This window comes from Coregonus clupeaformis, unplaced genomic scaffold (assembly GCF_020615455.1).
Source record: "Coregonus clupeaformis isolate EN_2021a unplaced genomic scaffold, ASM2061545v1 scaf0118, whole genome shotgun sequence".
Taxonomy (NCBI): domain Eukaryota; kingdom Metazoa; phylum Chordata; class Actinopteri; order Salmoniformes; family Salmonidae; genus Coregonus; species Coregonus clupeaformis.
The window spans coordinates 705489-727441 of NW_025533573.1; positions in this window are offsets into that span (position 1 = coordinate 705489).

Here is a 21953-nt window from a genome sequence, read left to right on the forward strand (position 1 = left end):
CCGCTCCTACAGGTGACGAGGAAGGAGACAATACCGCCGCCAAGGAGTCCCGAATGTAGTTCTCCATAGCCTCCGCCTCCGGCCGGGAGAGATCGTACAGGCGACGCTGGGGAGCGGGGCCCTGGCTGGAGGTCAATGGCACAGTCGAAGGGGCGGTGAGGAGGAAGAGAAGAGCTCGGGTTTGCAGAAAACGGAGCCAGGCATGATACACGTCAGGAACATTAGAAAGATCCATGGACTCCAGTGGAGGTCGAGGCACAGTACTGGCAGGAGTCAGAGCAGAACACAAACAATTCACATGACAAAATGTGCTCCATGAAACAACCCTACCTGTCACCCAATCAATGTGTGGATTGGCTTATGAGCAGGGGATACAAGGACCAGAGGTGTGGGCAGTGAGCAATATGGAATTGAATGTTCTCCTGATGATTTCCCGACACTCTAAGACAAACAGGAACAGTGATGGGAATATGGGTAACAATGTCATTCAGACCCTTAGCTGCAGGACAGTATAGGAACAGTCTCAAACATTTGTTGAGCCCAATCTCTATCAAAAAGCTTGCCCGCACCAGAGTCAATCAGCGCACTAACAGAGAGATTCTGGAACTGCCACTGGAGGGATGCCTGGAGCAGAAGGGGAGAAGAGGAAGAACGGCGGCTCACCAAAACTCTCCCATTAATGATGAGGGCCCTTTTCCCGGACAATGGGCAGGAAGGAACGAAATGACCAGTTCCACAATACAGGCAGACCCGAGCCTGAACCGACGGCACGCTCCTCTGAGGACAACCGTGCAACCACCCACCTCCAGGCTCCGGACAGGCCTCAAGATCGGGAAGACACGGCTTCCGAGGGAAGATGGAGGATTGTTGATGACAGACAGGTTGTTGGAACCAACACCCTCCCGGGGGAAGATATCAACCGATGGTGAGGAAATAAGATTATCAGCGAGGATTATCATATGAACCAATTCATCTTTTAAAGTCTCAGACAAAGCATTGATGAACACTCCTTGTAATGCCCAACATTCCAACCACTCACCGCTGCTAAAGTCCGAAACTCCACTGCCATCTCCGCCACACTGCGAGCCCCCGCCGAGAGAGAAAACAACCGTGCGCAGCCTGCCCCGACGGGTGGTAAAACCTTCCTCATCTCAGTGGTGAAGGCAACGGAAGCGTTGCAATGTCTGATGACTCTCCAGACCGCGGACAGGCACGAGGGAACGGCTAGTAGAGTTGATAAGGTAGGCAATACGGGCTCTTGAGAGGGAGGGATGTTAAACACTAACGATAGATTGAGTAAAAAATCGCCACAGGTTCATGTTCCGCCATAGGCTGGAGCAGGAACAAAAGGCCTCTGATGGGCTGAAGGGGCAGTAAGGGAAGACACTTGATTGGTGAGTAATTGAACCTGATTAAGCAGCACCTGACTGTCCTCAGCAATCGCTAAACAGTATATGTTGGCCAAGTAAAATGCCGATTGGTATGGAAGTCAAATTTGAGTGACTCCGGGGTGGTATCAAGCTACTGTTGCGGGTTAGATGGTAGATCATACTGTTATGATTTACCAGTATTAGAACCCAAATGCAGACAAGTACACCAAGCCAGAGAAGGTTTAAAGGTTATTTAAAATGTAATAGTCAGGTTTCCAATAATAGGGGAAGAGCAAGTCCAGGTTACAGGGAGGGTAACAGATCCAGGTCAGGGGCAGGGTGGGACGAATGTAGGCGTGGAGAGTCAAAAGAGAGGCCTAGTGGAGAGCAGGATGGTGGTGGCAGAGGAAGGAGGAGGTAGGTCCAAATATCTGTGGCACAGGAGAAAAAGTAAATAGAAGAGGCCAAAACACAAAGAGCAAAAAATAAACAGGTTGAGTCGGCAGCGAGACTAACATGGTCATCTTGACTATGATCGACGAGGAGTGGTAAGTTTGACCTCTTAAAGGCTGAGGTGATTATGGTGAATGAGCTGCAGCTGGAACTGACCGCACACCAGACTCACTCCTGCAATCAAGGACAGACAGAGGGGAGGGAGAGAGAGAGAGAGAGCACCTAGCAGCAGTAGGCCTAACAAGTAGAGAGAGAGGGAAGTAGAGAGAGAGAGGAAAGAGAGAGAGAGAGGAAAGTAGAGAGAGAGAGGGGAAACTAGAGAGAGGTGACTAGCGGAGAGAGAGAAATCAGAGAGAGAGGTAACAGAGAGAAATTGGAAACTTGAGAGAGCGGGAAACTAGAAAGAGAGAGGAAACTAGAGAGAGAGGAAACTAGAGAGTAAGAGGAAACTAGAGAGAGGAAAACTAGAGACAGTGAGGAACCTAGAGAGAGGCACCTAGAGAGAGAGAGGAAACTAGAGAAAGAGGAAACTAGAGAGAAGAGAGGAAACATGGATAGAGAAGAAACTAGAGAGAGAGAGGAAACTAGAGAGAGAGGGAAACATAGAGAGACAGGAGAACCTAGAGAGACAGGAAACTAGAGAGAGAGAACAATAGAGAGAGAGAGAATAATAGAGAGAGAGGAAAGTAGAGAGAGAGAGGAAAGTAGAGAGAGAGAGGAAAGAGAGAGAGAGAGGGGAAATAGAGAGAGGTGACTAGCGAGAGAGAGGAATCTAGAGAGAGAGGTAACTAGAGAGAAATTGGAAACTTGAGAGAGCGGAAACTAGAAAGAGAGAGGAAACTAGAGAGAGAGGAAACTAGAGAGTAAGAGGAAACTAGAGAGAGTGAAAACTAGAGACAGTGAGGAACCTAGAGAGAGGACCTAGAGAGAGAGAGAGAAAACTAGAGAAATAGGAAACAGAGAGAAAGAGGAAACTAGAGAGAGAGGAAACTAGAGAAAGAGAGGAAACTAGAGAGAGAGGAACAGAGAGATAGGAAACATGGATAGAGAGTAAACTAGAGAGAGAGAGGTAAAAGAGAGGTGATTTACGGGGGCCAGTATAAAACAATTATATATATATGTATTACTAACTGTAAGTCGATCTGGATAAGAGCGTGCTAAATGATAAAAATGTAAAAAATGTAAAAAAATGAGAGAGGAAACTAGAAAGAGAGAGAGGAAACTAGAGAGAGAGTGGCAACTAAGAGAGAGGAAACTAGAGAGCAAGAGTAAAAGAGAGAGATGGGAAAAGAGAGATAGAGGTAACAGAGAGGATGGAAATAGAGAGAGAGGGAAACAGAGAGAGAGGAAACTAGAGAAGAGAGGAAAAGAGAGCAAGAGGAAACTAGAGAGAGATGGAAACTAGAGAGAGAGAGTAACAGAGAGAGAGAGGAAAAGAGAGAGAGAGATGAAACTAGAGAGAGAGGAAACTAGAGAGAGGGGGAAACATAGAGAGACAGGAGAAACTAGAGAGAGAGACAATAGAGAGAGAGGAAAGTAGAGAGAGAGGAAAGTAGAGAGAGAGAGGAAAGTAGAGAGAGAGAAGAAAGTAGAGAGAGAGAGGGGAAATTAGAGAGAGTGAAAGAGCGAGAGAGAGAAACTAGAGAGAGAGAAACTAGAGAGAGAGAGAAACTAAGAACGGAAACTAGAAGAGAGAGGAAAAGAGAGAGTGAGAAACTAGAGAAGAGGAAACCTAGAGAGAGAGAAACTAGAGAGAAAGAGGAAATAGAGAAAGAGGAAACTAGAGAGAAAGAGGAAACAGAGAGAGAGAGAAAACAGAGAGGGAAACAGAGAGAGAGGAAACTAGAGAGAGAGAGGAAACAGAGAGAGAGAAGAAATAGAGAAGAGGAAACATAGAGAGAGAGAGAAACTAGAGAAGAGGAAACTAGAGAGAGAGAGGAAACTAGAGAGAGAGGAAACTGAGAGGAAGAAGGAGAGAGAGAAGAAAAAAAGAAAAGAGAGAGAGAGGAAACTAGAGAGAGAGAGGAAACAGAGAGAGAGAAAAGAGAGAGAGGGAAATAGAGAGAGAGAATAAACTAGAGATAAGAGAGAGAGGAAATAGAGAAAGAGAAAAGAGAGAGAGGAAACTAAAGAGAGAGAGGAAACAGAGAGAGAGAGGAAACAGAGAGAGAGAGGAAACAGAGAGAGAAAAAGAAGGAAACGAGAGAGAGGAAACAGAGAGAGAGAGGAAATAGAGAGAGAGGAAACTAGAGAGAGAGAGGGAAACTAGAGAGAGAGAGGAAACTAGAGAGCGAGAGGAAATAGAGAAGAGAGGAAACTAGAGAGCAAGAGGAAACTAGAGAGAGAGAGGAAACTAGAGAGAAGAGGTAACAGAGAGAGAGAGGAAACTAGAGAGAGAGAGGAAACTAGAGAGAGAGGAAACAGAGAGAAAGAGGAAACTAGAGAGAGAGAGGAAACTAGAGAGAGAGATAATAGAGAGAGAGGGAAACACAGAGAGAGACGAGAAACTAGAGAGAGAGAAAACTAGAGAGAGAGAGAAAAATAGAGAGAGAGGAAAAGTAGAGAGAGAGGAAAGTAGAGAGAGAGAGGAAAGTAGAGAGAGAGAGAAAGTAGAGAGAGAGGGGAAACTAGAAGAGGTGAATAGAAGAGAGGAAACTAGAGAGAGAGGAAAAGAGAGAGAGGAAACTAGAGAAGAGGAAACTAGAGAGAGGGAAACTAGAGAGAGAGGAAACAGAGAGAGAGAACAGAGAGAGAGAGAAAACAGAGAGAAAGGAAACTAGAGAGAAAGAGGAAACTAGAGAGAAGGAAACTAGAGAGAGAGGAAACAGAGAGAAAGAGGAAACAAGAAGAGAAGAAAAGAGAGAGAGAGGAAAAGAGAGAGAGAGGAAACAGAGAAGGAAAAGAAAGAAATAGAGAGAGAGAGGAAAAGAGAGAGAGAGGAAACAAAGAGAGAGAGAATGAGAGAGAGAGGAAAGTAGAGAAGAGGAAAAGAGAGAGAGAGAAACTAGAAGAAGAGAGAAAACGAGAGAGAGAGAAAAAGAGGAGAGAAAAGAGAGAGAGAGGAAACTAGAGAGAGAGAAACAGAGAGAGAGAAAATAGAGAGAGAGGGAAACTAGAGAGAGAGAGAAACAGAGAGAGGGGAAACTAGAGAGAGAGAGGAAACTAGAGAAAAGGAAATAGAGAGAAAGAGGAAACTAGAGAGAGAGGAAACTAGAGAAGAGAGAGGAAACTAGAGAGAGAGGGAAACTAGAGAGAGAGAGAAAACATAGAGAGAGAGGAAACTAGAGAGAAAGAGGAAACTAGAGAGAGAGGGAAACATAGAGAGAGAGGAGAACCTAGAGAGAGAGAGAAAACAGAGAAGAGGAAACTAGAGAGAGAGAGAAAATAGAGAGAGAAACAGGAGAGGAACTAGAGAGAGAGAGGAAACTAGAGAGAGAAGAAAATAGAGAGAGAGAGGAAACAGAGAGAGAGGAAACTAGAGAGAGAAACTAGAGAGAGAGAGAAACAGAGAGAGAGGAAACTAGAGAGAGAGAGAAAACTAGAGAGAGAGAGAAACAGAGAGAGAAAATAGGAGAGAGAAAGAAGAGAGAGAGGAAAAGAGAGAGAGAGGGAAACTAGAGAGAGAGAGGAAACAGAGAAGAGAGAGAAACAGAGAGAGAGGAAACTAGAGAGAGAGAGGAAACTAGAGAGAGAGAAAAGAGAAGAGAAAGGAGGAAATAGAGAGAAAGAGGAAAAGAGAGAGAGGAAACAAGAGAGAGAGGAAACAGAGAGAGAGGCAAACTAGAGAGAGAGAGAAAATAAGAGAGAGAAAATAGAGAGAAAGGAAACTAGAGAGAGAAAACTAAAGAGAGAAACTAGAGAGAAGAGACAAAGAGAGAGAGAGGAAACTAGAGAGAAGAGGAAACTAGAGAGAGAGAGGAAACTAGAGAGAGAGAGGAAACAGAGAGAGAGAGGAAACTAGAGAGAAGAGGAAACGAGAGAGAAGGAAAAGAGAGAGAGGAAACTAGAGAGAGAGAGGAAACAGAGAGAGAGAATAGTAGAGAGAGAGAGGAAATAGAGAGAGAGGAAACTAAGAGAAAGAGAGAGAAAGAGAGAGAGGAAATAGAGAGAAGAAAAGAGAAGGGAAAAAGAGAGAGAGGAAACTAGAAGAGAGAGGAAACTAGAGAGAGAGAGGAAACTAGAGAGAGAGAGGAAACTAGAGAGAGAGTAGGAAACTAGAGAGAGAGGAAACTAGAGAGAGAGAGGAAATAGAGAGAGAAAGGAAACTAGAGAGAGAGGAAACTAAGAGAGAAAGAGGAAACTAGAGAGAGAAGAGGAAACTAGAGAGAGAGAGGAAACTAGAGAGAGAGAGGAAACTAGAGAGAGAGAGGAACTAGAAGAAACAAAGAAAGAGGAAACAGAGAGAGAAGAGGAAACTAGAGAGAGAGGAAACAGAGAGAAGAAAAAGAGAGGAAAAGAGAGAGAGAGGAAACTAAGAAGAGGAAACAGAGAGAGGGAAACTAGAGAGAAAGAGGAAAAGAGAGGGAAACTAGAGAGAGAAGAACTAGAGAGAAGGAAAAGAGAGGAAAAAGAGAGAAGGAAACGAAGAGAGAGAGGAAAGAGAGAGAGAGGAGAACAGAGAGAGAGAGAAAGAGAGAGAAGAGGAAACAAGAGAGAAGAAAAGAAGAGAGGAAACTAGAGAGAGAGAGGAAAACTAGAGAGAAGAAAAAGAAGAGAGAGGAAACTAAGAGAGAGAAAGGAGAGAAAAAGAAGAGAGAAACAAATAAAGAGAGAGGAAACTAGAGAGAGAGGGAAACTAGAGAGAGAGAGGAAACTAGAGAGAGAGGAAACTAGAGAGAAAGAGGAAATAGAGAGAAAGAGGAAACAGGAAGGGAAACTAGAGAGAGAGGAGAACAGAGAGAGAGGAAACTAGAGAGAGAGAGGAAACAGAGAGAGAGAGGAAACATAGAGAGAGAGGAAACAGAGAGAGAGAGGAAACAGAGAGAGAGAGAAAACTAGAGAGAGAGGAAACAGAGAGAGAGAGGAAACTAGAGAGAGAAAAAGAGAAAGAGGAAACAAGGGAAACAGAAAAAAAAAAGAGAGAGGAAAAAAGGAGAAACTGAGAGAGAGGAAAGAGAGAGGAGAAACTAGAGAGAAAAGGAAACTAGAGAGAGAGAGGAAACTAGAGAGACGAGGAAACAGAGAGAGAGAGGAAACTAGAGAGAGAGAGGAAACTAGAGAGAGAGAGGAAACTAGAGAGAGAGAGGAAACTAGAGAGAGAGGACAACTAGAGAGAGAGGAAACTAGAGAGAGAGGGAAACTAGAGAGAGAGGAAACTAGAGAGAGAGAGGAAACTAGAGAGAAAGAGGAAAAAGAGAGAGAAAACTAGAGAGAGAGAGGAAACAGAGAGAGAGGGAAACTAGAGAGAGAGGGGAAAAGAGAGAGATAGAAGGAAACAGAGAAGAGAAACAGAGAAAAGAGGAAACAGAGAGAGAGAGGAAACTAAGAGAGAGGAAACTAGAGAGAGAAAATAGAGAGAGAGAGGAAACAAGAGAAGAGAGGAAACTAGAAAGAGAGAGAGGAAAAGAGAGAGAGAGAAACTAGAGAGAGAGAGGAAACTAGAGAGAGAGAGAAACTAGAGAGAGAGAGGAAACTAGAGAGAGGGAAACTAGAGAGAGAAGGGAAAACAAGAAGAGGAAGAGAGAGAGAGGAAGAGAAGGGAAAAGAAGAAAATAGAGAGAGAGGAAACAGAGAGAGAGGAAACTAGAGAGAGAGAGAAACAGAGAGAGAGGAAAACTAGAGAGAGAAGAAATAGAAAAGAAACTAGAGAGAGAGAAAAAAAAGAAGAAACTAGAGAGAAGAAACAGAGAGAGAGAGGAAACTAGAGAGAGGGAAACAGGAGAAGAGGAAACTAGAGAGAGAGGAAACTAGAGAGAAGAGGAAACTAGAGAGAGAGGAAACAGAGAGAAGAGGAAACTAGAGAGAAGGAAACTAGAGAAAAAGAGAGAGAGAGGAAAGTAGAGAGAGAGAGGAAAAGAGAGAGAGAGGGAAAAGAGAGAGAGGAAACTAGAGAGAGAGAAAAATAGAGAGAGAGAGGTAACTAGAGAGAGAAATGGGAAACATAGAGAGAGAGGGAAACAGAGAGAGGAAACTAGAGAGAGAGAGGAAAAAAAGGAGGAAAGAGAGAAGAGAGGAAACAGAGAGAGAGAGGAAACTGAGAGAGAGAGGAAAGTAGAGAGAGAGGAAACTAGAGAGAGGAAACTAGAGAGAGAGAGAAACTAGAGAGAGAGGGAAACAGAGAGAGAGGGAACTAGAGAGAGAGGGAAAAAAGGGAAAAGAGAGAAGAGGAAACTAGAGAGAGAGAGGAAACAGAGAGAGAGAGAAAACTAGAGAGAGAGGAAACTAGAGAGAGAGAAACTAGAGAGAGAGAGGAAACAAAAGGAAACTAGAGAGAGAGAAAGAGGAGAGGAAACTAGAGAGAGAGAGGAAACTAGAGAGAGAGAGACCTAGGAGAGAGGAAACAGAGAGAGAGAAGAAATAGAGAGAGAGAGGAAATAGAGAGAGAGAGAAACTAGAGAGAGAGAGGAAACAGAGAGAGAGGGAAACTAGAAGAGAGAAACAGAGAGAAGAGGAAACAGAGGAGAGAGAAATAGAGAGAGAGGAAACTAGAGAGAGAGAGGGGAAGAACTAGAGAGAGAGAGGAAATAGAGAGAGAGAGGAAACTAGAGAGAGAGAGGAAACTAGAGAGAGAGGAAACTAGAGAGAGCAGAGAAAACTAAGAGAAAAGAAAGAGGAAACTAGAGAGAAAGAGGAAACTAGAGAGAGAGGAAACTAGAGAGAGAGAGGAAACAGAGAGAGAGAGGAAACTAGAGAGAGAGAGAAACTAAGAGAGAAGAAACTAGAGAGAGAGAGGAAACTAGAGAGAGAGGAAACTAGAAGAGAGGAAAGAGAGAGAGGAAACTAAGAGAGGAAACAGAGAGAGAGGGAAACTGAGAGAGAGAGAGAAAAGAGAGAAGAAGACTAGAGAGAGAGAGGAAAGTAGAGAGAGAGAGAAACTAGAGAGAGAGAGGAAAAGAGAGAGAGAGGAAATAGAGAGAGAGGAAACAAGAGAAGGAAATAGAGAGAGGAAATAAAGAGAAAAATAGAGAGAGAAAAAGAGAGAGAGGAAAAAGAGAGAGAGGAAACAGAGAGAGAGGAAACTAGAGAGAGAGAGGGAAACTAGGAGAGAGGGAAAACTAGAGAGAGAAGAGGAAAATAGAGAGAGAGGAAAATAAAGAGAGAGGAAACTAGAGAGAGAGGGAAATAGAGAAAAGGAAACTAGAGAGAGAGGGAAACTAGAGAGAGAGGAAACAGAGAGAGAGGAAACAGAGAAGGGAAAAGAGAGAGAGGAAACAGAGAGAGAGAGGAAACTAGAGAGAGAGAGAAAACTAGAGAGAGAGGAAACAGAGAGAAACAGAGAGAGAGAGGAAACTAGAGAGAGAGAGGAAACTAGAGAGAGAGGAAAACTAAGAGAGAGGAAACTAGAGAGAGAGAGGAAAACTAAGAGAGAGAGGAAACGAGAGAGAAGGAAACAGAGAGAGGGAAACTAGAGAAGAGAAACTAGAGAGAGAGAGAAACAGAGAGAGAGAGGAAACAGAGAGAGAGAGGAAAAGAGAGAAGGAAACTAGAGAGAAGAGAAACTAAGAGAGAGGGAAACTAGAGAGAGAGGAAACTAGAGAGAGAGGAGAACTAGAGAGAGAGAGAGGAAACTAGAGAGAGTGAGGAAACTAGAGAGAGAGAGAAAACTAGAGAGAGAGAGAAACTAGAGAGAGAGGAAAAAGAGAGAGAGAGGAAACTAAGAAAGAGAAACTAGAGAGAGAGGAAACAGAGAGAAGAAGAGAAAACTAGAGAGAAGAGGAAACAGAGAGAGAGGAAAAGAGAGAGAGAGGGAAACTAGAGAGAGAGAAAACAAGAGAGAGAGGAAACGAGAGAGAGAGAGGAAACTAGAGAGAGAAGAAATAGAGAGAGAGAGGAAACGAGAGAGAGAGAGAAAATAGAGAAAGGAAACTAGAGAGAGAGAGGAAACAAGAGAGAGAAAGAGAGAGAGAGGAAACAGAGAGAAAGGAAACAGAGAGAGAGAGGAAACTAAAGAGAGAGAGGAAACTAAGAGAGAGAGAGGAAATCTAGAGAGAGAGGGAAACTAGAGAGAGAGAGGAAACTAGAGAGAGAGAGAAACTAGAGAGAGAAGGAAACTAGAGAGAAGAGGGAAACTAGAGAGAGAGAGAGAAACTAGAGAGAGAGAGAAACTAGAGAGAGAGAGGAAAATAGAGAGAGAGAGGAAACTAGAGAGAGAGGAAACTAGAGAGAGAGAGGAAACAAGAGAGAGGAAAAGAAGAGAGGAAAAGAGAGAGAGAAGGAAACTAGAGAGAAGAGGAAACTAGAGAGAGGAGAGAAACAGAGGAGAGGAAACTAGAGAGAGAAGGAAACAGAGAAGAGGAAACTAGAGAGAGAGAGGAAACTAGAGAGAGAGGAAACAGAGAGAGAGAGGAAACAAAAGAGGAAACTAGAGAGAGAGAGAAAACTAGAGAGAGAGAAACGAAGAGAGAGGAAACTAGAGAGAGAGAGGAAACTAGAGAGAGAGAGGAAACTAGAGAGAGAGGAAACTAGAGAGAGAGAGGAAAGAGAGAGAGAGAGAAAAGAGAGAGAGAGGGAAACTAGAGAGAGGGGGAAACAGAGAGAGAGAGGAAACTAGAGAGAGAGGAAACTAAGAGAGATAGAAACTTAGAGAGAGAGAAACGAGAGAGAGAGGAAACAGAGAGAGAGGAAACTAGAGAGAAGAAAATAGAGAGAGAGAAAACAGAGAAGAGAAAAAGAGAGAGGAAACTAGAGAGAGAGAGGGAACTAGAGAGAGAAGTTAAACTAGAGAGAGAGGGAAACAGAGAGAGAGGAAACTAGAGAGAAGAGAGGAAAATAGAGAGAGAAGAAAAAAGAGAGAGAAGAAACGAGAGAGAGAGAGGAAACTAGAGAGAGAGAGGAAACCATAGAGAGAGAAGAACTAGAGAGTAAGGGGAAACTAGAGAGAGAGAGGAAAAGAGAGAGAGGAAAGTAGAGATTGAGATGGGAAACTAGAAGAGGAAACAGAGAGAAGAGGAAAAGTAGAGAGAGAGGAAAGTAGAGAGAGAGAGATAGGAAAACTAGAGAGAGAGGTAACAGAGAGAAATTGGAAACCCTGAGAGAGCTTGGAAAAGAAGAAGAAAAAAAGGGAAACAGAGAGAGAGAGGAAAACTAGAGAGAGGAAACTAGAGAGAGAGAGGAAACTAGAGAGAGAGAAAACAGAGAGAAGAGAGAACAGAGAGAGGAAACTAGAGAGAAAGAGGAAACTAGAGGGAGAGAGAAACTAGAGAGAGAGAGGAAACTAAGAGGGAAGAGGAAACTAGAGAGAGAGAGGAAACTGAGAGAGAGAGAGGAAACTAGAGAGAGAAGAGGAAAAGAGAGGAGAAATAGAGAGAGAGAGGAAACTAGAGGGAGAGAGAAACTAGAGGGAGAGAGGAAACAAGAGAGAGAGAGGAAAAGTAGAGAGAGAGAGGAAACTAGAGAGAGAGAGGAAAGTAAGAGAGAAGGAAATAGAGAAAGAGAGGAAAAAGAGAGAGAAGAAAAAGAAAGAAACTAAAAAGAGGAAACAGAGAGAGAAGAAAGGAGAGAAAGAACTTAGAGAGAGAGAAACTAGAGAGAGAGAAAACTAGAGAGAGAGAGATAAATAGAGAGTGAGGAAACAAGAGAGAGAGGAAACTAGAGAGAGAGGAAACAGAGAAGAGAAATTAGAGAGATGAGAGGAAACTAGAGAGAGAGGAAACATTAGAAGAGAGAGAGGGAAACTAGAGAGAGAGAGGAAACTAGAGAGAGAGAAACTAGAGAGAGAGGGGAAACTAGAGAGAGAGAGAGGAAACTAGAGAGAGAATAGGAAACTAGAGAGAGAAGAGGGAAACTAGAGAGAGAGAGGAAACAGAGGAACTAGAGAGGAGAGAGAAAACTAAGAGAGAGAGGAAACTAGAGAGAGGGGGGAAAATAGAGAGAAAGTGGAAACGAGAGAGGAAACTAGAGAGAGAGAGGAAACTAGAGAGAGAGAGGAAATAGAGAGAGAGAGGAAACTAGAGAGAGAGAGAGAAAAATAAGAGAAGAGGAAACAGAGAGAGAATAGGAAACTAGAGAGAGAAAAGAGAGAGTGAGGAAACTAGAGAGAGAAGACCTAGAAAAAGAGAGAGAAGAGGAAACGAGAGAGAAGAGAAACTAGAGAAGTGAGGAAACTAGAGAGAGTGAGGAAACTAGAGAGAGAAAGGAAACTAGAGAGAGAGAGGAAACTAGAGAGAGCGGCAAACTAGAAGAGAGAGGAAACTAGAGAGAGAGAGAAAGAGAGTTGGAAACTAGAGAGAGAGAAACTAGAGGAGGAATAGAGAGAGAGAGGAAACTAGAGAGAGAGGAAACTAGAAAAGAGAGAGAGAGGAAACTAGAGAGAGAGAGCAAACTAGAGAGAGAGAGGAAACTGAGAGAGGAAAACTGATTGAGAGAGAGAAACTAGAGAGAGATGAGGAAACAAAGAGAGGAGGAAACTAGAAAGAAAGAGGAAAACTAGAGCGAGAGAGAGGAAACTAGAGGAGATGAAACTAGAGAGAGAGGAACAAGGAGAGAGAGAGGAAACGAGAGAGAAAGATGATATAGAGAGAGAGAGTAAACTAGAGAGAGAGAGGAAACTAGAGAGAGAGAGGAAACTAGAGAGAGAGAGAGGAAACTAGAGAGTGTGAGGAAACTAGAGAGAGAGGGAGAAAAGATGAAACAGAGAGAGAGGGGAAAATAGAGAGAGAAGAAACTAGAGAGAGAGAGGAAACTAGAGAGAGGGAACTAGATTGAGAGAAGAAACTAGAGAGATGAGGAAAAAGAAGAAAGAGAAAATAGAGAGAGAGGAAACTAGAGGATGAAAAGGAGATAGAGGAAACTAGAGGGGAGAGAGAGGAAACTAGAGAGAAAGATGATACAGAGAGAGAAGGAGAGAAGAGGAAAAGAGAGAGAGAGGAAACAGAGAGAGAAGAGGAAAAAAGAGAGAGAGGAAACTAGAGAGTGAAGAGGAAACTAGAGAGAGAGGGACAGAGAGAGATGAAACTAGAGAGAGAGGGGAAAATAGAGAGAGAAGAAACTAGAGAGAGAGAGAAACTAAACATAAGAGGGAAAACTAGAGCAAGAGAGGAAACTAGAGAGAGAGATGACACTAGAGAGAGAGGAAACTAGAGGGAGAGAGGAAACTAGAGAGGGGAGGGAAACTAGAGATTGAGGGGAACCCAGAGAGACAGGAAACTAGAGAGAGAGAGGAAAAGTAGAGAGAGAGAGGGAAAGTAGAGAGAGAGGAAGTAGAGATAGGGAGGAAATCTAGAGAGAGAGGTAACTAGAGAGAAATTGAAACTTGAGAGAGCCGGAAACTAGAGAGAGGGAGGAAACTAGAGAGAGAGAGGGGAAACTAGAGAGAGAGAGGAAACTAGAGAGAGAGGGACCTAGAGAAAGATGAAACTAGAGAGAGAGGGAAAAATGGAGAAAAAGAAGAAAAGAGAGAGAGGGGAAACGGAGAGAGGGAACTAGATTGAAGAAGAAACAGAGAGAGGAGGAAACAGACAGAAAGAGAAAACAGAGAGAGAGAGGAAACTAGGGAGATGAAACTAGAGAGAGAGGAAACTAAGGGAGAGAGGAAACAGAGAGAGAAAACTATAGAGAAGAGGAAACTAGAGAGAGAGAGGAAAAACTAGAGAGAGAGAGGATAACTAGAGAGAGAAGAGGAAAATAGAGAGAGAGGAAATAGAAGGGAGGAAACTAGAGAGAGAGGAAATAGAGGGAGAGAGGAAAGAGAGAGAGAGGAAAGTAGAGAGAGAGAGGAAACTAGAGAGAGGAGGAAACTAAGAGAGAAGCACTAGAGAGAGAAAACTAGAGAGAGAAGAGAACTAGAGAGAGAAGAGGAAACTAGAGAGAGGAGAAACTAGAGAGAGTGAGAAAATAGAGAGGGAGAGGAAACAGAGAAGGGGAAAGAAGAGAGAGGAAACTAGAGAGAGTGAGGAAACAAGAGAGTGAGGAAACTAGAGAGAGTGAGGAAACTAGAGAGAGAAGCACCTAGATAGAGAAAACTAGAGAGAGAAGAGGAAACTAGAGAGAGAAGAGGAAACTAGAGAGAGTGAGGAAACTAGAGAGAGTGAGAAAACTAGAGAGGGAGAGGAAACTAGAGAGAGAGAGGAAACTAGAGAGAGCGGAAACTAGAGAGAGAGAGGAATCTAGAGAGAGAGAGATAAAATAGAGAGTTAGGGAAAAGAGAGAGAGGAAATAGAGAGAGAGGAAAAGAGAGTGAGGAACTAGAGAGACAGAGGAAACTAGAGAGAGAGGAAACTAGAAGAGAGAGAGGAAACTAGAGAGAGAAGGACAGAGAGAGAGGAAACTAGAGAGAGAGAGGAAACTAGAGAGAGAGGAAAGTAGAGAGAGAGGGAACTAGAGATAAACAGAGAGAGAGGGAAAAGAGAGAGAAGAAACTGAGAGAGAGGAAACTAGAGCAGAAAGAGGAAACTAGAGCAAGAGAGAAAACTAGAGAGAGAGATGACACTAGAGAGAGAGGAAACTAGAGGAGAGAGAAACAGAGAGCGGAGGTTACTAGAGAGAGGAAGAGAGAGAGGAAACTAGAGAGAGAGAGGGAAAAATAGAGAGAGAGGAAAGAGAGAGAGAGGAAAGTAGAGAAGAGAGGAAACTAGAGAGAGAGGTAACAGAGAGAAAGTGGAAATGAGAGAGCAGAAACAGAGAGAGAAGAAACAGAGAGAGAGGGGAAACTAGAGAGAGAGAGGAAACAGAGAGAGAGGAAACTAAGAGAGAGGAAACTAGAGAGAGAGAGGAAACTAGAGAGAGAAGAGGAAACAGAAGGGAAACTAGAGAGAGAAGAGGAAACTAGAGGGAGAGAGGAAACTAGAGAGAGAGAGAGAAACAAGAGAAGAGGAAACTAGAGAGAGAGAGGAAACTAGAGAGAGAGAGGAAATAGAGAGAGAAGAGGAAAAAAGAGAGAGGAAACTAGAGAGTGTGAGGAAACAGAGGAGAGAGGAAACAGAGGAGAGAGGAAACTAGAGAGAGAGAGGAAACTAGAGAGAGAGAGGAAACTAGAGAGAGAGAGGAAACTATAGAGAGAAGAACAGAGAGAGAAAACTAGAGAGAGAAGAGGAAACAGAGAGAGAAGAGGGAAACTAGAGAGTGAGGAAACTAGAGAGAGAGAGAAAACTAGAGAGAGAGAGGAAAAGAAGAGAGAGAAACTAGAGAGAGCGAAACAAAGAGAGGGAAAGAGAGAGAGAGATAAAATAGAGAGTAGGAAACTAGAGCGAAAGGAAACAGAGAGAGAGAAACTAGAGAGTGAGGGAAACTAGAGAGACAGAGGAAACAGAGAGAGAGGAAACGTAGAAGAGAGAGAGGAAACAGAGAGAGAGAGGAAACTAGAGAGAGAGGAAACAGAGAGAAGAGGAAAAGAAGAGAGAGGAAACTAGAGAGAGAATAGGGAAACTAGAGAGAGAAGAGAACTAGAGAGAGAGAGGAAACTGAGAGAGAGGAAATAGAGAGAGTGAGAAAACTATAGAGAGTGAGGAAACTAGAGAGAGGGGGGAAACAGAGAGAAATTGGAAACTTGAGAGAGCGGAAACTAGAGAGAGAGAGGAAACTAGAGAGAGAGAGGAAACTAGAGAGAGAGAGGAAAAGAGAGAGAGAGAAAAATATAGAGAAGAGGAAACTAGAGAGAGAATAGGAAACAGAGAGAGAGAGGAAACTAGAGAGAGTGAGGAAACTAGAGAGAGAAGACCTAGAAAGGAAAACTAGAGAGAGAAGAGGAAACTAGAGAGAGAAGAGGAAACAGAGAGAGGAGGAAACTAGAGAGAGTGAGGAAATAGAGAGAGAGAGGAAACTAGAGAGAGAGAGGAAAACTAGAGAGAGAAATAGAGAGAGAGGAAACAGAGAGAGAGAAAAATAGAGTTAGGAAACAGAGAGAGAGGAAAACTAGAGAGTGAGAATAGAGAGACAGATGAAACTAGAGAGAGAGGAAACTAGAAAGAGAGAGAGGAAACTAGAGAGAGAGAGGGAAACTAGAGAGAGAGGAAACTAGAGAGAGGAAATATTGAGAGAAGAAACTAGAGAGAGTGAGGAAACAAGAGAGAGAGAGGAAACTAGACAGAAAGAGAAAACTAGAGGAGAGAGGAAACTAGGGAGATGAAGACTAGAGAGAGAGGAAACGAGGGAGAGAGAGAGGAAACTAGAGAGAAAGATGATACTAGAGAGAGAGAGAAAACTAAGAGAGAGAGGAAAAGAGAGAGAGAGGAAACTAGAGAGAGAAGAGGAAAATAGAGAGAGAGGGAAACTAGAGAAGAGGAAACTAGAGAGAGAGAGGGACCTAGAGAAAGATTAAACTAGAGAGAGAGGGAAAATGGAGAGAGAAGAAACTAGAGAGAGGGAAACTGAGAGAGGGAACTAGATTGAGAGAAGAAACTAGAGAGCGGGAGGAAACTAGAGAGAAAGAGGAAAATAGAGGAGAGAGGAAACTAGGGGGATGTGAAACTAGAGACAGAGGAAACTAGAGGGAGAGAGAGAGGAAACTAGAGAGAAAGATGATACTAGAGAGAGAGAGGAAACTAGAGAGAGAGGAAAGTAGAGAGAGAGAGGAAACTAGAGAGAGAAGAGGAAAAGTAGAGAGAGAGGAGAACTAGAGAGTGGAGGAAACTAGAGAGAGAGGGACCAGAGAGAGATGAAACTAGAGAGAGAGGGGAAAATGGAGAGAGAAGAAATCTGAGAGAGAGAGGAAACTAGAGAGAAAGAGGAAACTAGAGCAAGAGAGGAAACTAGAGAGAGAGATGACACTAGAGAGAGAGGAAACTAGAGGGAGAGAGGAAACTAGAGAGGGGAGGGAACTAGAGATTGAGGGGGAACTCTAGAGAGACAGGAGAACTAGAGAGAGAGAGGAAAAATAGAGAGAGAGAGGAAAGTAGAGAGAGAGGAAAGTAGAGATAGGGAGGAAATTAGAGAGAGAGGTAACTAGAGAGAAATTGGAAACTGAGAGAGCGGAAACTAGAGAGAGTGAGGAAACTAGAGAGAGAGGGGAAACTAGAGAGAGAGAGGAAACTAGAGAGAGAGGGACCTAGAGAAAGATGAAACTAGAGAGAGAGGGGAAAATGGAGAAAGAAGAAACTAGAGAGAGAGGGGAAACTGGAGAGAGGGAACTAGATTGAGAGAAGAAACTAGAGAGAGTGAGGAAACTAGACAGAAAGAGGAAAAAGAGGAGAGAGGAAAAGGGAGAGAAACTAGAGAGGAGGAAACAGAGGGAGAGAGGAAATAGAGAGAGAGAGAAACATAGAGAAGAGGAAACTAGAGAGAGAGAGGAAACTAGAGAGAGAGAGGAAACTAGAGAGAGAAGAGGAAAATAGAGAGAGAGGAAAAGAAGAGGAAACAAGGGAGAGAGGAAACTAGAGGGAGAGAGGGAAACTAGAGAGAGAGAGGAAACTAGAGAGAGAGAGAAACAGAGAGAGAGGGAAATAAAGAAGACCTAGATAGAGAAAACTAGAGAGAGAAGAGGAAACTAGAGAGAGAAGAGGAAACTAGAGAGAGTGAGGAAACTAGAGAGAGTGAGAAAACTAGAGAGGGAGAGGAAACTAGAGAGAGAGAGAGGAAACTCGAGAGAGAGGAAACTAGAGAGAGTGAGGAAACTATAGAGAGTGAGGAAACTAGAGAGAGTGAGGAAACTAGAGAGAGAAGGCAACTTGAGAGAGAGAAAAACTAGAGAGAGAAGAGGAAACTAGAGAGAGAAGAGGAAACAGAGAGAGTGGAGGAAAAGAGAGAGTGAGAAAATAGAGAGGGAGAGGAAACTAGAGAGAGAGAGGAAACTAGAGAGAGGGAAACAGAGAGAGAGAGGAATCTAGAGAGAGAGAGATAAAATAGAGTAGGAAACTAGAGAGAGAGGAAACTAGAGAGAGAGAGAAACTAGAGAGTGAGGCAACTAGAGAGACAGGAGGAAACTAGAGAGAGAGGAAACTAGAAGAGAGAGAGGAAACTAGAGAGAGATAGAAACAGAGAGAGAGGAAACTAGAGAGAGAGAGGAAACAGAGAGGAGGAAACTAGAGAGAGGGAAAAGAGAGAGATGAAACTAGAGAGAGAGGGGAAAATGGAGAGAGAAGAAACTAGAGAGAGAGGAAACTAGACAGTAAGAGGAAACTAGAGCAAGAGAGGAAACTAGAGAGAGAGATGACATAGAGAGAGAGGGGAAACTAGAGGGAGAGAGGAAATAGAGAGGGAGGGAAACGAGATTGAGGGGGAACCTAGAGAGACAGGAAACTAGAGAGAGAGAGGAAAATAGAGAGAGAGAGGAAAGAGAGAGAGAGGAAAGTAGAGATAGAGAGGAAATTAGAGAGAGAGGTAACTGAGAGAAATTGGGAAAACGAGAGACTGGAAACTAGAGAGAGGAGGAAACTAGAGAGAGAGGGGAAACTAGAGAGAGAGAGGAAACTAGAGAGAGAGGGAAGAGAAAGATGAAACTAGAGAGAGAGGAAAATGGAGAAAGAAGAAACTAGAGAGAGAGGGGAAACTGAGAGAGAGGAACTAGATTGAGAGAAGAAACTAGAGAGAGAGAGGAAACTAGACAGAAAGAGAAAAAGAGCGAGAGAGGAAACAGGAGATGAAAAGAGAGAGAGGAAACTAGAGGGAGAGAGGAAACAGAGAGAGAGGAAACAAGAGAAGAGGAAACTAGAGAGAGAGAGGAAACTAGAGAGAGAGAGGAAACTAGAGAGAGAAGAGGAAAATAGAGAGAGAGGAAACAGAGAGTGTGAGGAAACAGAAGAGAGGAAACAGAGGGAGAGAGGAAACTAGAGAGAGAGAGGAAACTAGAGAGAGAGAGGAAACTAGAGAGAGAGAGGAAACTATAGAGAGAAGAAAGATAGAGAAAACTAGAGAGAGAAGAGGAAATTAGAGAGAGAAGAGGAAACTAGAGAGAGTGAGGAAACTAGAGAGAGTGAGAAAACTAGAGAGGGAGAGGAAACTAGAGAGAGAGAGGAAACTCGAGAGAGAGAGGAAACTAGAGAGAGTGAGGAAACTATAGAGAGTGAGGAAAAGAGAGAGAGGAGGAAAAGAGAGAGAAGACTAGATAGAGAAAACTAGAGAGAGAAGAGGAAACTAGAGAGAGAAGAGGAAACTAGAGAGAGGAGGAAACTAGAGGAGAGTGAGAAAACTAGAGAGGGAGAGGAAACTAGAGAGAGAGAGGAAACTAGAGAGACGAAACAGAGAGAGAGGAATCTAGAGAGAGAGAGAGATAAAAGAGAGTTAGGAAACTAGAGAGAGAGGAAATAAGAGAGAGAGAGGAAACTAGAGAGAGAGAGGAAACTAGAGAGAGAGGGAACAAGAGAGATGAAACTAGAGAGAGAGGGGAAAAAGAGAGAAGAAACTAGAGAGAGAGGAAACTAGACAGAAAGAGGAAACTAGAGAAGAGAGGAAACTAGAGAGAGAGATGACACTAGAGAGAGAGGAAACTAGAGAGAGAGAGGAAACTAGAGAGCGCGGAGGTTACTAGAGATTGAGGGGAAACTGAGAGAGACAGGAAACTAGAGAGAGAGGAAAAAGAGCGAGAGAGAGAAAGAGAGAGAGAGGAAAGAGAGATAGGGAGGAAACAGAGAGAGAGGAACTAGAGAGAAATTGGAAATTTTGAGAGAGCCGGAAACTAGAGAGAGTGAGGAAACTAGAGAGAGAGGGGAAACTAGAGAGAGAGAGGAAACTAGAGAGAGAGGAAACTACAGAGAGAGGAAACTAGAGAGAGAGAGGAAACTAGAGAGAGAAGAGGAAACTAGAGAGAGTGGAAACTAGAGAGAGAAGAGGAAACTAGAGGGAGAGAGGAAACTAGAGAGAGAGAGAAAACTATAGAGAAGAGGAAACTAGAGAGAGAGAGGAAACTAGAGAGAGAGAGGAAACTAGAGAGAGAAGAGGAAAATAGAGAGAGAGGAAACTAGAGAGTGTGAGGAAACTAGAGGGAGAGAGGAAACTAGAGGGAGAGAGGAAACTAGAGAGAGAGAGGAAACTAGAGAGAGAGAGGAAACTAGAGAGAGTGAGGAAACTATAGAGAGAAGCACCTAGATAGAGAAAACTAGAGAGAGAAGAGGAAACTAGAGAGAGAAGAGGAAACTAGAGGAGTGAGGAAACTAGAGAGAGTGAGAAAACTAGAGAGGGAGAGGAAAATAGAGAGAGAGAGGAAACTAGAGAGAGCGGAAACTAGAGAGAGAGAGGAATCTAGAGAGAGAGAGATAAAATAGAGAGTTAGGAAACTAGAGACAAAGGAAACTAGAGAGAGAGGAAACTAGAGAGTGAGGCAAATAGAGAGAAGAGGAAATAGAGAGAGAGGAAACTAGAAGAGAGAGAGGAAACAAGAGAAAGGAAACAGAGAGAGAGGAAACTAGAGAGAGAGGGGAAACTAGAGAGAGAGAGAGGAAACTAGAGAGAGAATAGGAAACTAGAGAGAGAAGAGGGAACAGGAGAGAGAGGAAACTCGAGAGAGAGTGAAATTAGAGAGAGTGAGAAAACTATAGAGAGTGAGGAAACTAGGAGAGAGGGGGGAAACGAGAGAGAAATTGGAAACTTGAGAGGAGCCTGAAACTAGAGAGAGAGGGAAACTAGAGAGAGAGAGGAAACTATAGAGAGAGAGGAAACTAGAGAGAGTGAGGAAACTAGAGAGAGAAGCACCTAGATAGAGAAAACTAGAGAGAGAAGAGGAAACTAGAGAGAGAAGAGGAAACTAGAGAGAGTGAGGAAACTAGAGAGAGTGAGGAAACTAGAGAGAGAGAGGAAACTAGAGAGAGAGAGGAAACTAGAGAGAGCGGAAACTAGAGAGAGAGGAAACTAGAGAGAGAGATAAAATAGAGTTAGGAAACTAGAGAGAGAGGACACTAGAGAGTGAGGCAACTAGAGAGACAGAGGAAACTAGAGAGAGAGGAAACTAGAAAGAGAGAGAGGAAACTAGAGAGAGAGAGGCAACAGAGAGAGAGGAAACTAGAGAGGAAAAGATGAGAGAAGAAACTAGAGAGAGGAGGGAAACAAGAGAGAGGGGAAATAGACAGAAAGAGAAAACTAGAGCGAGAGAGGAAACTAGGGAGATGAAACTAGAGAGAGAGGAAACTAGAGGGAGAGAGAGAGGAAACTAGAGAGAAAGATGATACTAGAGAGAGAGAGTAAACTAGAGAGAGAGAGGAAACTAGAGAGAGAGAGGAAACTAGAGAGAGAAGAGGAAAATAGAGAGAGAGGAAACTAGAGAATGTGAGGAAACTAGAGAGAGAGAGGGACCTAGAGAAAGATTAAACTAGAGAGAGAGGGGAAAATGGAGAGAGAAGAAACTAGAGAGAGAGGGGAAACTGGAGAGAGGGAACTAGATTGAGAGAAGAAACTAGAGAGCGTGAGGAAACTAGATAGAAAGAGAAAAATAGAGCGAGAGAGGAAACTAGGGGGATGAAACTAGAGACAGAGGAAACTAGAGGGAGAGAGAGAGGAAACTAGAGAGAAAGATGATACTAGAGAGAGAGAGGAAACTAGAGAGAGAGGAAACTAGAGAGAGAGAGGAAACTAGAGAGAGAAGAGGAAAATAGAGAGAGAGGAAACTAGAGAGTGTGAGGAAACTAGAGAGAGAGGGACCTAGAGAGAGATGAAACTTAGAGAGAGAGGGGAAAATGAGAGGAAGAAACTAGAGAGAGAGGAAACAGACAGAAAGAGGAAACTAGAGCAAGAGAGGAAAAGAGAGAGAGATGACACTAGAGAGAGAGGAAACTAGAGGGAGAGAGGAAACTAGAGAGCGGAGGGAACTAGAGATTTGAGGGGAACCTAGAGAGACAGGAAACTAGAGAGAGAGAGGAAAAAATAGAGAGAGAGAGGAAAGTAGAGAGAGAGGAAAGAGAGATAGGGGAGGAAATTAGAGAGAGAGGTAACTAGAGAGAAATTGGAAACTTGAGAGAGCGGAAACTAGAGAGAGTGAGGAAACTAGAAAGAGAGGGGAAACTAGAGAGAGAGAGGAAACTAGAGAGAGAGGGACCTAGAGAAAGATGAAACTAGAGAGAGAGGGGAAACTGGAGAGAGGGAACTAGATTGAGAGAAGAAACTAGAGAGAGT